The sequence below is a fragment of the Hyla sarda genome, chromosome 9 (genome assembly GCF_029499605.1).
Source record: "Hyla sarda isolate aHylSar1 chromosome 9, aHylSar1.hap1, whole genome shotgun sequence".
Classification (NCBI taxonomy): Eukaryota; Metazoa; Chordata; class Amphibia; order Anura; family Hylidae; genus Hyla; species Hyla sarda.
Window position 1 is genome coordinate 126,752,988 of NC_079197.1, and position 13,821 is coordinate 126,766,808.

Sequence of the window (13,821 nt, forward strand, 5' to 3'; positions counted from 1 at the left end):
TTAAGGTTCTCGATTTTTCTTTTCTCTGTGTGGATCACATCTTTCAGTTTTTTCTTCTATCCATACTTCCTTATGGACATCATGTCTGGGGTCTCACCTTCCATATCCAGTGGTTTCTAATAATCCATAATCACTCTCAAAAAACCTGTTCTTTTGGCTTCCTCTTTACTCTTAGGTCCCTCTCATAGATTGGCGCTCATTTACAGAGCCTAATGCAAGGCTTGACAATCATTCAGACAGGGCTACACAAACGCTGGATTGTGACCGACCGATGATGGTTTTGCTTGTTCGTTGGCTGATCGCTGGCCCTATTACACAGGGCAACATTGTTAAGTAAAAGGGCCCTTAAAGGGGTATTCCAGGAAAAAACTCTTTTTTTTATATATCAACTGGCTCCAGAAACAGATTTTGTAAATTACTCTTATTAAAAAATCTTAATTCTTCCAATAATTATCAGCTGCTGAAGTTGAGATGTTCTTTTCTGTCTGGCAACAGTGCACTCTGCTGACATCTCTGCTTGTCTCGGGAACTGCACAGAGTAGAAAAGGTTTGCTATGGGGATTTGCTTCAACTCGGGACAGTTCCCGAGACACGTCTCATCAGAGAGCACTTAGACAGAAAAGAACAACTCAACTTCAGAAACTCATAAGTACTAAAAGGATTAAGATTTTTTTAATAGAAGTAATTTACAAATCTGTTTAACTTTCTGGAGCCAGTTGATATATAAAAATAAAAAAAAAGTTTTTTTTCCCCTGGATAATCCCTTTAAATTCTAGAGCCTCAGATAATAACTCACTTCACATAGTCCTTTTAGTACTGATGTGCCTAGGTCGGTGAGTACCATGCAAAGTAGTATTATCCAGTCATTCTGACCATTCATCCAGTGTTCGATTATACAAAATACCAGCTCTTGCTCATTGCCAATAACATGGTAGGAACCTACACCGTAAAGAAGTATACTGAAACTATTTCACCCCTGTCTTTGGCTTACTGATGCAAAATACTAACCAAAATATTGTCATGTTAAAGTGGACTATAGCAGAATTACCGTATTTTTTCGCTGTATAAGACGCACTTTTTCTTATACGGCGAATACACATTAAAACCCTGTCCTATCGCGGCAGTCGCTGCGGCCATCAACGGCCGGGACCCGCGGCTAATACAGGACATCACCGATCGCAGTGATGCCCTGTATTAACCCTTCAGACGCGGCGATCAAAGCTGACCGCTGCGTCTGAAGCGAAAGTGACACTAACCCGGCTACACCGGGAGTTACCTGCCTTCTCGGTGTCTGCTCTGTGCTGGGATCCCCTGCACGGCCGGCGCCTTCCTTAGTTGTCATCACGTCGTCGCACGCGCTGTCCAGTCATCCAATAGGAGCGGCATGCGTAGCGGCGGCGACGGAGAGCGAGGATACTGGGCAGCAGAGACGTTCCGGAGAGACAGGGACACCCCGGGGACGCGGCGACAGCGATGGAGGGCGACATCCAGGGCAGCGGTGACGAGTGGTGACGGGTCCGGAGCGGCGGGGACACGTGAGTATTACCTCCTATACCAGTGGTCTTCAACCTGTGGACCTTCAGATGTTGCAAAACTACAACTCCCAGCATGCCCGGACAGCCGTTGGCTGTCCGGGCATGCTGGGAGTTGTAGTTTTGCAACATCTGGAGGTCCGCTGGTTGAGGATCACTGTCCTATACTTTACATTGTATTCTAGATTTTCCTCCTTTAAAATTGGGTGCGTCTTATATGCCGGAGCGTCCTGTATGGTAAAAAATACGGTACTGACCTGTTTGCGAGCCTACAGCTTTAGCAATTATATTAAAGTTAGGTTCTCTACTGGGCACTATGTACGATCCAATAAATGTCATGCTTGTCAGAAAGCTTTGGCATTGTATGAAGTAAAACGAATGTTATAAAGGACAAGCGTGGGAAAGATTGAGAAGCGGGCAAACAGATGTGTGTCAGGGGAAAAGCGTGACGTGAGTAGTCAACAATCTTAGGTATCTAGAATCAATTCATCTAGCCTTGTCTTTACACTTGGTTTACTCAAGAATATTGGAAAGCTATCTAGGGTAATTGATTTGCTTTTACCTCCTCATCTCGCAAGAGAACAGATGTCTTAGGAAATTTCATATATGAGAACAGGTCTACTTTCCTGTAAAGTTGTTATCTGATATGTGTATTACCGGTGGGAAGGGGGTAGGTGAAACTCTAGACAAGTACTAAGCGGTTTAACAAATACATTTTCAGAATATATTTACATATAATGGCTCCAGACGTTCTGTGAAACTACTATTACCAATGTCTTGATGTACCAGCGGGGCATGGGACTTGCTAGCGCCATCTATAATTTTGTTTTCCGGTCAGGGAATCTTTTCATGAAGTTTGTATGTTCTCACGTATTACCATTTGTTTACTATGTTTGGTTCCAGCCCAGAAAAGTATACTAGCAGAATGAATTTGCTATGAGAGTCCGTCCTTGTTCATATGTACCTATAGTAAGGAACTTGTGAGTCAACCTGAATCTGAACTCTCTATACACTTACATTCTTAGCTCTAAACTGAAAGTATGATATATAAGGAGACGCTTTCAGCCCGGGCAGCTCTGATAAAAAATGTATTGAACTCATAACTTACCTGTTTCAACCAAAGCAAAACTGACCATCTACCCACCCTAACTAAGAAAAGCTCAAAAGCAAGCTATCAGCTGTGTGTCAGCAAAGTCACCCGCATTAACCAGTGATACTGGCTGGTAGTGCGGGTGACTCTGATTAAAATGATGCCTACCATGACCCGATCTGTCCCTGCATTCAACCATCATCTTCTTTTTTTTTTTTTTTTTCTAAATATGCACTACCAGCCTGTACCACTAGTTAGTGAGGGTGACCTTGCTGACAATTTTCCTTTTATGAGTTGCAGACAAGGGCAGATAGCTAAAAGGAAGATAAAATATATAATGCCTATTATTGCTGTTTGCAACGTTTTTAAAATTATGTTTTTCTAATAAACTCGAGTCATATAGGCCAGGTTGAGCTGCAGCATGCAAGAAACTCCTCTCCCTGCATGGTTGATGAACAAGGCTCAGTGCTGGAAGCCAAACTCTGTATTCAATCATGGCAGGGAGAAATGGGAAAGGGTGGAGGCTGCCTCTATGGCACTTGAGCTTAGAAGGAAAACATGATTTTATAACTTAACAGCCATCAGCTAAGAGTCAAATATAATTTGTTTTATCACCCTATCTGCCCATATCTGCAGCTGAGAATTATATAGTTAGGACAAAGTCTCTTAAAGGAAACCAATCAGCAGATTTTAGAATATACAACGCTTGACAATGAGTTACATATGCTAAAATTATCCTCACCATCCCCGAGGGACATTTGTGCTCCTAAGGATGGTGAAGATATTAAGTTATAAAGTCCCCCTGGGTCGCCCGGCAAGTGGTCCCCTGGGTGGGGACTTACACTTACAAGCTCCCATTGCTCCGGCCGTGGCCCCCCCTGACTGCTTGAATGACGGCTTGCATCACCACTCTTCTCCCTTAGCAGATGGAGCAGAGCAGGGACGCGAGCCATCAATCAAGGCGAGGGGGCGGGACCACGGCCGCAGCGAACAGAGCTGGTAAGTGAAAGTCGCCGCCCAGAGGACTATTTGGCGGGCGGCCTGGGGGGGGACGGGACTTTATAACTTTAATATCTTCACCATCCCTGGGGGCACAAACGTCCCCCGGAGATGTTGAGGATAATGGTTTTTGCATATAGAACGCATTGTTGAGCGTTATATATGCTAAAATCTGCTGATTGGTTCCCTTTAAGGATTGCCATACAACTCATTATGGTGGGATCTGCTAACAATTTCATGTAAAGTTTAAATGAGTACTATAAGATATGAAAACGTATCCCCTATCCTGAGGAAAGAGTGGAGGTCCGACCGCTGCTACCCCTCACAATCTCCTGTACGGGGCCACGGCTCACCTTTTAAATGGAGCGCGTCGACCAATGCACAAAGCAGCGTCCGACACACCCCCTCCATGCAGCTCTATGGGAGAGCTGAAAATTCTCAAGTTCAGCTCTTCGACTCTCCCATGCATGGAGGGGATGTATTTTCTCCGCCACTTCGTGCGTTGGTCGACACGCTCCATTTAGGAGAGCATTACAAGCTGGGTATTTAAATCTATTGCTGAGCATAATAAATTCTCTCTCTTAACACAGACCTGGCTTGTCACTCCTTATTAGAAGCCTTTCCCTTTGGCTAGCAGAGGGGGTTCGACAACAGGAAAACACTGTCTATGATGGTCATATGCCCTAATATATTGGCGTATAGAAATCGGTTATCATTAATAACCACTTTAAAGCCTAGTTCACACTGCTGTCAGGGTGGAGCTCTGTCGGCAATTCTGTCATGTTTAGTGGAGAAAAGAACTGTGCAAGCACTATTTTTTTCTCTGCTTAATTCTTGTAAAATTACCCGATCACCGACTGGCCCCATGCAAGTGATTGGGGGCCGTCGGGACCCGACAGTACCTGTTTGCATCTGACTCGTTTCAAGGTCCGATCGGATAAAAAGAGCTGATCCTACCCTTAACGGTTCGAATGCAAATGGCAATGTGAACCTAGCCTTGTCTTGGCAATGAGGGTATTTAAGTCAACCCAATTACTAGGCTACTGTCTTCCTCTGCCTCCAAATCCTGGTATATTAGTTTTACTTTCTTCTTCTTAAAAATAAGATTTTAATGGAGAAAAATAAGGAAAACATATTTCTAAACCACAGCTTGAAAAAAAGAAGGAAAAAAAAAAGCACCTAGACAGGATATTTGATCTTAAGTGATAAGTTTTGCTTCTATGTGTGAGGTTATGTGGTCATATGGTACAATATAATCAAAGTAATGCTTGTTGAAATGTTTTATTTTATGCAAATTTAGACTTCGAGTGAGCAAAAAGGAAAAATAATTCACAGCCCAATCTCATATCAAAATCCAATTTGTAAGTTTAATATGGTCTCGTATTCCCTCTTCTGCCGCAGAAAGCAAATGAAAGCCAATGGAATAATAAAGAAAAGATCTATCTCATAATCAACCTGTGCTTTCTACAGACATAGACAGACTTCTACCCTCTACATGTTATCCCCAGAAGTCCAATATCCAGGAGCAGTGACAGAAACTGGTCTTAATGCAGTTAAATGCACTTCTCGCCAATATGCAACATATTCAACTTTATATACGGATTATGAAAATCCGCTGTTTGATTCATCACTATCACAGCAGGTAAGAAGTAAAAGTGGCCCTCACTAGGTCTTTTCTGCTTTGTGTTTTATTCAATCCATACATGTATACATGGCTCTAGTGGGCATAGACACCAGTGTGTTTATGCTCAAAGTGGTGACAGCTGTTTTGCGCTAATGGAGGGCTTTAACGGACCCTACCTCCCACACCCAGGTCACGGCTTATGTATCCACCACTTGTGACGTCTGCACAAAGAAAGTAAGTGAACAGTGTACGTTAAAACATAAAAACAAGCACTAGAGCAAGATATGAATAGCAAAAATGCATTATAACAATATCCCCATATCAATACGATCATTCTACCCAACTTGTTCTTGGGCATTAGTAGGAAGGATCCAGTGCTCTCTGCCTATTCTGGCCATCTTTAGCTAGCACTCTCTCTATGCCCATAAATCACAGCACCTTCGTGTCTCCTCTATGTTCACTGTTAAAGGGGTACTCTGGTGGAAAACTTATTATTATTATTATTTTTTTAAATCAACTGGTGAGAGAATGTTAAACAGATTTGTAAATTAGAGAAAAATAGAGATGTGTGTGTGCAGCTCACAACCTTGTATCCAAGGTTAAGTTGTGGTTGATAAATCAGCCCCCACCGACTAAGTAAAATAAATTTTAGAAGCAAAATTTCAACCACACCTCAAGGATACCACCCTACTGGGTGCACAGTGAAAAGATGGTTTGAAAACAGTTAGTTTAAAAAATGCAAAATTTTTTATTAAAATACAATCATAAAATAAATCAATTAAAAAACATTTGAACAGAGCCCTAATGGTTAATATTAATAGTAATGTATGAAGCACTGCGGAATATACTGGTGTACCGGCAATTGGATATCTGGTTAAAAGTCCTTTTATGAATTGGACTAGACTGCCTGTAGTCTCTACAGAGATAAATAATGCTCACCGTGTCCGCTGGTCCCATGCTGCGATGGTGCCGAAGATGATAGGAGTAGCAGTTGTACTTTGCAAGCGGATGTTTAGCTGCAGAGAGTTGTTTTAAACTTGGTTTGGGAGCGGTGCTTTGGCAGAAGGCTCCCGCACCAGAGGTCCGTAGCTGTGGCGTGCGGCTGTTGTAATGACGGACCCTCGTTGGCTTACTTTGTATGGGATTGTATTTGCCGCATACAAAATTTGCCTACTGAAGAAGGGGTCTAGTTGCAGTACCCTGAAACGCGTCTAGCCAACGAGGGTCCGTCATTACAACAGCCGCACGCCGCAGCTATGGACCTCCGGAGTGGGAGCCTTCTGCCAAAGCGCCGCTCCCAAACAAAGTTTAAAACAATGCTCTGCAGCTAAACCTCCGCTTGCAAAGTACAACTGCTACTCCTATCATCTTCGGCCCGTCGCAGCATGGGACCAGCGGACACGGTTAGCATTATTTATTTCCGTAGAGACTACAGGCAGTCTAGTCCAATTCATAAAAGGACTTTTAACCAGATATCCAATTGCCGGTACACCAGTATATTCCGGATAGTCGGCAAATATTTAAAATCACAGTGCTTCATACATTACTATTAATATTTACCATTAGGGCCCTATGGTTATTAATTATATATATTATTGCTCTGTTCAAATGTTTTGTAATTGATTTATTTTATGATTGTATTTTAATAAATGTTTTTGCATTGTTTAAACTAACTGTTTTCAAACCATCTTTTCACTGTGCACCCAGTAGGGTGGTATCCTTGAGGTGTGGTTGAAATTTTGCTTCAAGATTTGTAAATTACTTCAATAAAAAAAATCTTAATCCTTCCAGTACTTATTAGCTGGTGAATACTACAGAGGAAATTATTTTCTTTTTTGAACACAGAGCTCCCTGACATCATGAGCACAGAGCTCTCTGCTGACATCTGTCCATTTTAAGAACTGTCCAGAGTAGGAGAAAATCCCCATAGCAAACATATGTTGCTTTGGACAGTTCCTAAAATGTGAGCTGTGAAAACTGTGAGCTGCACAATTCTTTTTTATTTTTAGTTCCTAAAATGGACAGAGATGTCAGCAGAGAGCACTGTGCTCCTGATGTCAGCAGAGAGCACTGTGTTCCAAAAAGAAAAAAATTTCCTCTGTAGTATTCAGCAGCTAATAAGTACTGGAAGGATTAAGATTTTTTTTTAAATAGAAGTAATTTACAAATCTGTTCAAATCTGTTTTAACTTTCTGGCACCAGTTGATTAAAAAAAAAAAGTTTTCCACGGGAGTACCCCTTTAATGAGTTCTAACGGGATGATACTTCACAGTATATGTTCTCAGAATCTAGTGTTTAAAGCACAAAAATTTGTATTAATGTGCATAAAGAAGCCAAGGAAAGATGGAAAAATCTCCAAAAGGCATCAAATTACAGATTAGACATTCTTATATGTCAACAAAAGTTAGATTTTATTTCCATCATTTACACTTTCAAAATAACAGAAAACAAAAAAATGGCGTCTGCAAAAGTTTGGGCACCCTGCAGAGTTAATATCTTGTACTGCCCCCTTTGGCAAGTATCACAGCTTGTAAACGCTTTTTGTAGCCAGCCAAGAGTCTTTCAATTCTTGTTTGAGGTATCTTTGCCCATTCTTCCTTACAAAAGTCTTCCAGTTCTTTGAGATTTCTGGGCTGTCTGTCACGCACTGCTCTTTTAAGGTCTTTCCATAGATTTTCAATTATGTTGAGGTTAGGAGATTGTGAAGGCCATGGCAAAACCTTCAGTTTACACCTCTTGATGTAATCCCCCGTGGATTTCGAGGTGTGTTTCGGATTATTATCCATTTGTAGAAGCCATCCTCTCTTTAACTTCTGCTTTTTCACAGATGGCATCAAGTTAGCATCCAAAATTTGCTGAAATTGTATTGAATCCATTTTTCCTTCTACTAGTGAGATGTTCCCTGTGTCATTGGTTGCAATACAACCCCAAAGCATAATTGATCAACCCCCATGCTTAACAGTTGGACAGAGCTTCTTTTCATTAAATCCTGTTCCCCTTCTTCTTGTACCTTAGCTCATTCCGGCCAAAAAGTTCAATTTTAACCTCATCAGTCCAGAGAGCTTATTTCCAAAATGCATCAGGCTTGTCTATATGTTAATTTTCAAAGTTCAAACGCAGATTTTTGTGGTGAGGACGTGGAAGAGGTTTTCTTCTGATGACTCTTCCATGAAGACCATATTTGTACAAGTATCTCTTTATAGTGGAATAGTGTACCACAACTCCAGTGTCTGCCAGATATTTCTGGAGGGATTGTGCAGTCAAATGTGGGTTTTGAATTGTTTTTCTCACAATCCTGCGAGCTGTTCTGTCTGATATTTTCCTTGGTCTTACAGATCTTGCTTTAACTTCCACTGTTCCTGATGACTGCCATTTCTTAAATACATTCTGAACAGAGGATATTGACATCTGAAAACGTTTTGCTATCTTCTTATAGCCTTCTCCAGCTTTGTGAGCGTCAACTACTTCTTTCTCCCCCCCCTTTCTTTCTTCTTCCCCCCTCTTTTTCTCCCCTTTCTTCCCCCCCCCACTTCATATGGTATTAATGTATCTAAGATACTGAGTATCAGGACCCACTCCTCCCAAATGGGGATTATTTATTATACCAAGTGACTCGTTTAAAACAGGTATTTTAACATGTTAACATATTTATGAACACAAACAATTATTCCCCCTTTCTTTCCAGTACAGCGCAAGATATGTCACGTCTTCTCACTATGGTGGTGGTCACGGTATGTATACCTCACGTGGTGTTTTGAAATTGATATTAATTTTATCGTTATTTGTTTGTTTGTGACGTGGTGCTTTTAGATGTGTGTAATAAATGTATAAATGTGGGCCCTGTATGTCCTTGTATGTGTTATATGTGGAATTACAATCACATTAATCTTAATCACTATGATACTCACACATCACACATTTTATAATCTTCACTTGGCCATTGGAGTACTATCTGTCTCGTTGACGGGTTGATCTCCATCTTAAACAAAAGAAAATTAATACAAAATTATTTCACCTTGTACACTGGGTGTTACATGGTATGGCTCGACCATGAGTATATTTGTACCTGTGGTGTGAGCCATATCATTTAACCTAATTCTATAGGTGCCAAGTCACTATTGTTTGTATATAGGGTTGTGACTGTACATAATAGGAAATTGTAATTTATTTTTGGTATTGTATATAATTTTTATGTGCAATGAATTGTTGGAGAAGGGGGAGAATAATATTAAATAGGTCACTAGTTGTAATACACAGGATGATATACATAGGTCATTTGGTTTATTTAATATTTTTTTATAATACTTACAGTTTATAATAACTGCTTTACATGTCCCAATAGCTGAGTTAAAGATATCGGCAACTATTGCACTTTTTCACTTTTCATTTTTACTTATCGGTATCGGCAACTATTGCACTTTTTTACTCTTAAACTTTCATCTTTTTTACCTGTAGTCAGCACTTTACTGGAGTCTCCAATATATACAAATATAGAGGGAGATCGTTGTTAATGTGGTCCCCATGGTTTTGGAGTTAGTTCCCCGTATTATGCTTTAATCTATGATGTGTCATGTGACCAGGATGGTCACCTGACATGTCCTCGGCTCAGTCAGCGAGATACCACATGATGGTAGGATCTTGCGATGGTATAATGAATCCCGTGACCCTTAGATCTCGCGATACGCAGTCACATGACACGACGGGTCATGTGACACGGCACGAAATAAGGAAGCAGGGATGACGCACACCCGGAGGTGAGGCAATACTACGTAGACACATATGATAGGCTATTTAGGTGTATAAATAGGTGGCAGACCCACAGTAAACTACGCCCCGGAAGAAGCATCTAATTGCGAAACGTTGGGTGACGGAGGCCCTGGTGTGTCCTTAGAAGGTGAAACTAACAACCTCTTGCTATGTGTATAAATGTATATGGCTGTTACCTTACTGAATGTAGCCACTAGTTGGGACACTTTTGTTATTACAAAGTAGGCTCTTTTTAGCCATCTGTATATACAAGTATTTCTTTGGGGATTAACCCCTTGTTCTATGGACCTCCGGTTGTGTATCTGTAGGACCATCTTGGTATTTTGTACCCTTTTTTAAAATGTTTTTAAATGTATGTCCTTTTTTCTAAAACAATAAAGTTTGAAATTTGTGTCCCTGAATACCTTGGTTTTTTCTTTGATGTACTATGGGGCAAGGTCACATGAGTCTGGGCATTTAAAACCTTTGAGATTGACATCACCTGGTCTTCCCATATGATGTTTAAGAACAATCCATGACACTGGCAGGTCTCAGCTTTGCAAAGCGGGCAGTGCATGCTATAAATCCTGCAGGGTGCCCAGACTTTTGCAGAAGCCATTTTTTTGTTTTCTGTTATTTTGAAAGAGTAAATGATGGAAATAAAATATAACTTTTGTTGGCATATTATAAGAATGTCTAATCTGTAATTTGATGCCTTTTGGAGATTTTTCCATCTTTCCTTGGCTTCTTTATGCACATTAATACAAATTTTTACCTGGGGTGCCCAAACTTTTGATCCCCACTGTATGCCATACAATTTGTTCTATAGTACAAAAAAAAAAACTGCAAGGATGCAGTTCACACCATGTAACAAAATACTGCGACAAGGAGATAACTGTGGACACCAGGAACAATTCCCACACCTAAAATTTTCACATGGAGTGTGGTGTGTGGCGCAAAGCCACTGAAAAGTCTTTAAAACTACACCAGCCCAGACTTAGCTTTTTGGTGTATGTGAAGAGTGAAATTTCCGAAAATGTGTACCTGCACAAAATTTATCCAATGCTCTGTGACTATTTAATAAATTTGGTGCTCCTACACATTATCTGCACACACAAAAAAAGGTGCAGAAAAATGCTTCACTTACACCTACAATGATAAATGCTTCACTTACACCTACAATGATAAATGCTTCACTTACACCTACAATGATAAATGCTTCACTTACACCTACAATGATAAATGCTTCACTTACACCTACAATGATAAATGCCGGCCATTATTCTTTCCACCATTTTGAGAAACAAAGGAAAAAAATGTCCAATTGTGAGGACACTATACAGAAACAAAGTATAACTTAATAATTCTATCTCAGTGATTGGAGTGATTTTTAAATAAAGTCTAATACCAGAACTGAGGTTAGCTCTTAAATGAATAGCATGGATTGGCCATGGATGACAAATGTCCCATTTTAAGATATGAAGTGTCACCAAAGAACAAGGCCGCATGCAAAATGAGACCCAAATCACAGCTTTTAAAGAGTGATGACATTTTACAATTGCATCCCCCGACTTTTCCTATTCAAATAAACTACTTATTATGTAGACGATGTGAATGTAAGCAGAACAATTGCGATTAACTGTCATGATTGTGTGACAATGGGCTAACCTTTGCTCTATAAAGTAACAAATACATTTCCAGGAAAGACGCATCTTATCTGGTGATGGATAACCTTATGACAGATGTGGAGAGATGTTGGGTTCGATTGGCCATTTCACATTTGTCAAGCATTTGAGATTAAAGGCCATTTAGTGCATTATTATGGATGCAAATGAAGTGCTGGTTGTCCTTCCTGTCATATTGTTGAATTGTTTCTTTAGTCTGCTGGTAAAAAGCAAATGAATGATGTTCATGTGGAATAAAAAAATCTGACTTTGGTACGGAGCATTAGTCTCGCCAATAAGATAGGAATACAGGTATAGAGCATTAAACATGTCTGTCCCCATCCTGTACTTAAAAAAAATAAATAAAAAAAATAAAAAAAACAATTCCCACAATGCATTATTGTATCACAATAACAGACATTTCTTTCCTCACCTGCCAATGTTTTCATTAACAGGTATAAGGAACCTGCATATGTAATAATGCATAAATCACAGCTCACCCTTTCATCTTTGGAACCATTCCCAGCTACAAGACACGTAAAATAGGTAACTGAAATTACTTACTGTAAGTGGTGCTTGAGTTTAACCCCTAAGGACTCAGCGTTTTTCCATTTTTGCATTTTCATTTTTTCCTCATCACATTCTAAAAATCATAACGCTTTCAATTTTGCTTATAAAATTCCATATGAGGGCTTATTTTTTGCACCACCAATTCTACTTTGCAGTGACATTAGTTATTTTACCAAAAAATCCATGGCAAAACGGTCAAAAAATCATTGTGCGACAAAATTGAAGAAAAAGTGTCATTTTGTAAATTTTGGGGGCTTCCGTTTCTACGCAGTGCATTTTTCGGTAAAAATGACACCTTATCTTTATTCTGTAGGTCCATAAGGTTAAAATGATACCCTACTTATATAGGTTTGATTTTGTCGTACTTCTGAAAAAAATCATAACTACATGCAGTAAAATTTATACTTAAAAAATTCTAATTTTCTGACCCCTATAACTTTTTTATTTTTCCGCGTACGGGCCGGTATGAGGGCTCATTTTTTGCGCCGTGTTCTGAAGTTTTTATCGGTACCATTTTTGTATTGATCAGACTTTTTGATCGCTTTTTATTCATTTTTTCATGATGTAAAAAGTGACCAAAAATACGCTATTTTGGACTTTGGAATTTTTTTTGCGCGTACGCCATTGAGCGTGCAGTTTAATTAATTATATATTTTTATAGTTCAAACCTTTACGCACGCGGTGATACCACATATGTTCATTTTTATTTACACAGTTTTTTTTATGGGAAAAGGGGGGTGATTCAAACTTTTATTAGGGAAGGGGTTAAATTACCTTTCTTAATTTGTTTCCCTTTTTTTTTTTCAGTGTTATAGCTCCCATAGGGACCTATAGCACTGCACACACTGATCTTTTACCCTGATCCCTGCAAAGCTATAGCTTTGCATGGATCAGCGTAATAGGGGCTTGATTGCTCAAGCCTGTAGCTCAGGCTTGGAGCAATCAAATGCCAATCGGACGTGACGGAGCAAGGTAAGGGGGCCTCCGCTCACGTCCTAGCTGATCGGGACATCGCGATTTTATCGTGATAGTCCCGATCAGCCCGACTGAGCTGCCGGGAAGCTTTTATTTTCGTTTTAGACGTGGCGATTAACTTTGATTGCTGCATCTGAAGGGTTAACAGCGTGCGTCACAACGATCTTTGCTGCACGCTATTAGCCCACGGTCCCGGCTATCATAAGCCGCCGGGACCGACCCGGTATGACACAGGGTCACGGCGTGACCCTGTTTTAAATAGCGGGACCGGGCACAGGGCGTACAGGTACGCCCTGCTTCCTGAAGAGGTTAAGGATGCATGTAGCAGCTGAAATATATTTTTTGCAGGTAAAAAGCAAATTTAAACAATAGTCTGATGGTATCCAAAAATATTTGGGCCAGAAGTACATTACATCAAAAGTATATGTAGTTAAAATCTGGGTGGGACATGAAGAATGATGGACGGAAGGGGTTGCTGATCTAATAGTCCCTACAATGCACCCTACACCTAGGTGCAGTGTTCACCCTAAAAATGGATGCCCCCAATGGAATCTACCCCAGTCTTAACTATATTCCCCTACTCTAAGGCTAGGTTTCCACTTAGCAGTTTTTTTTTTGTTT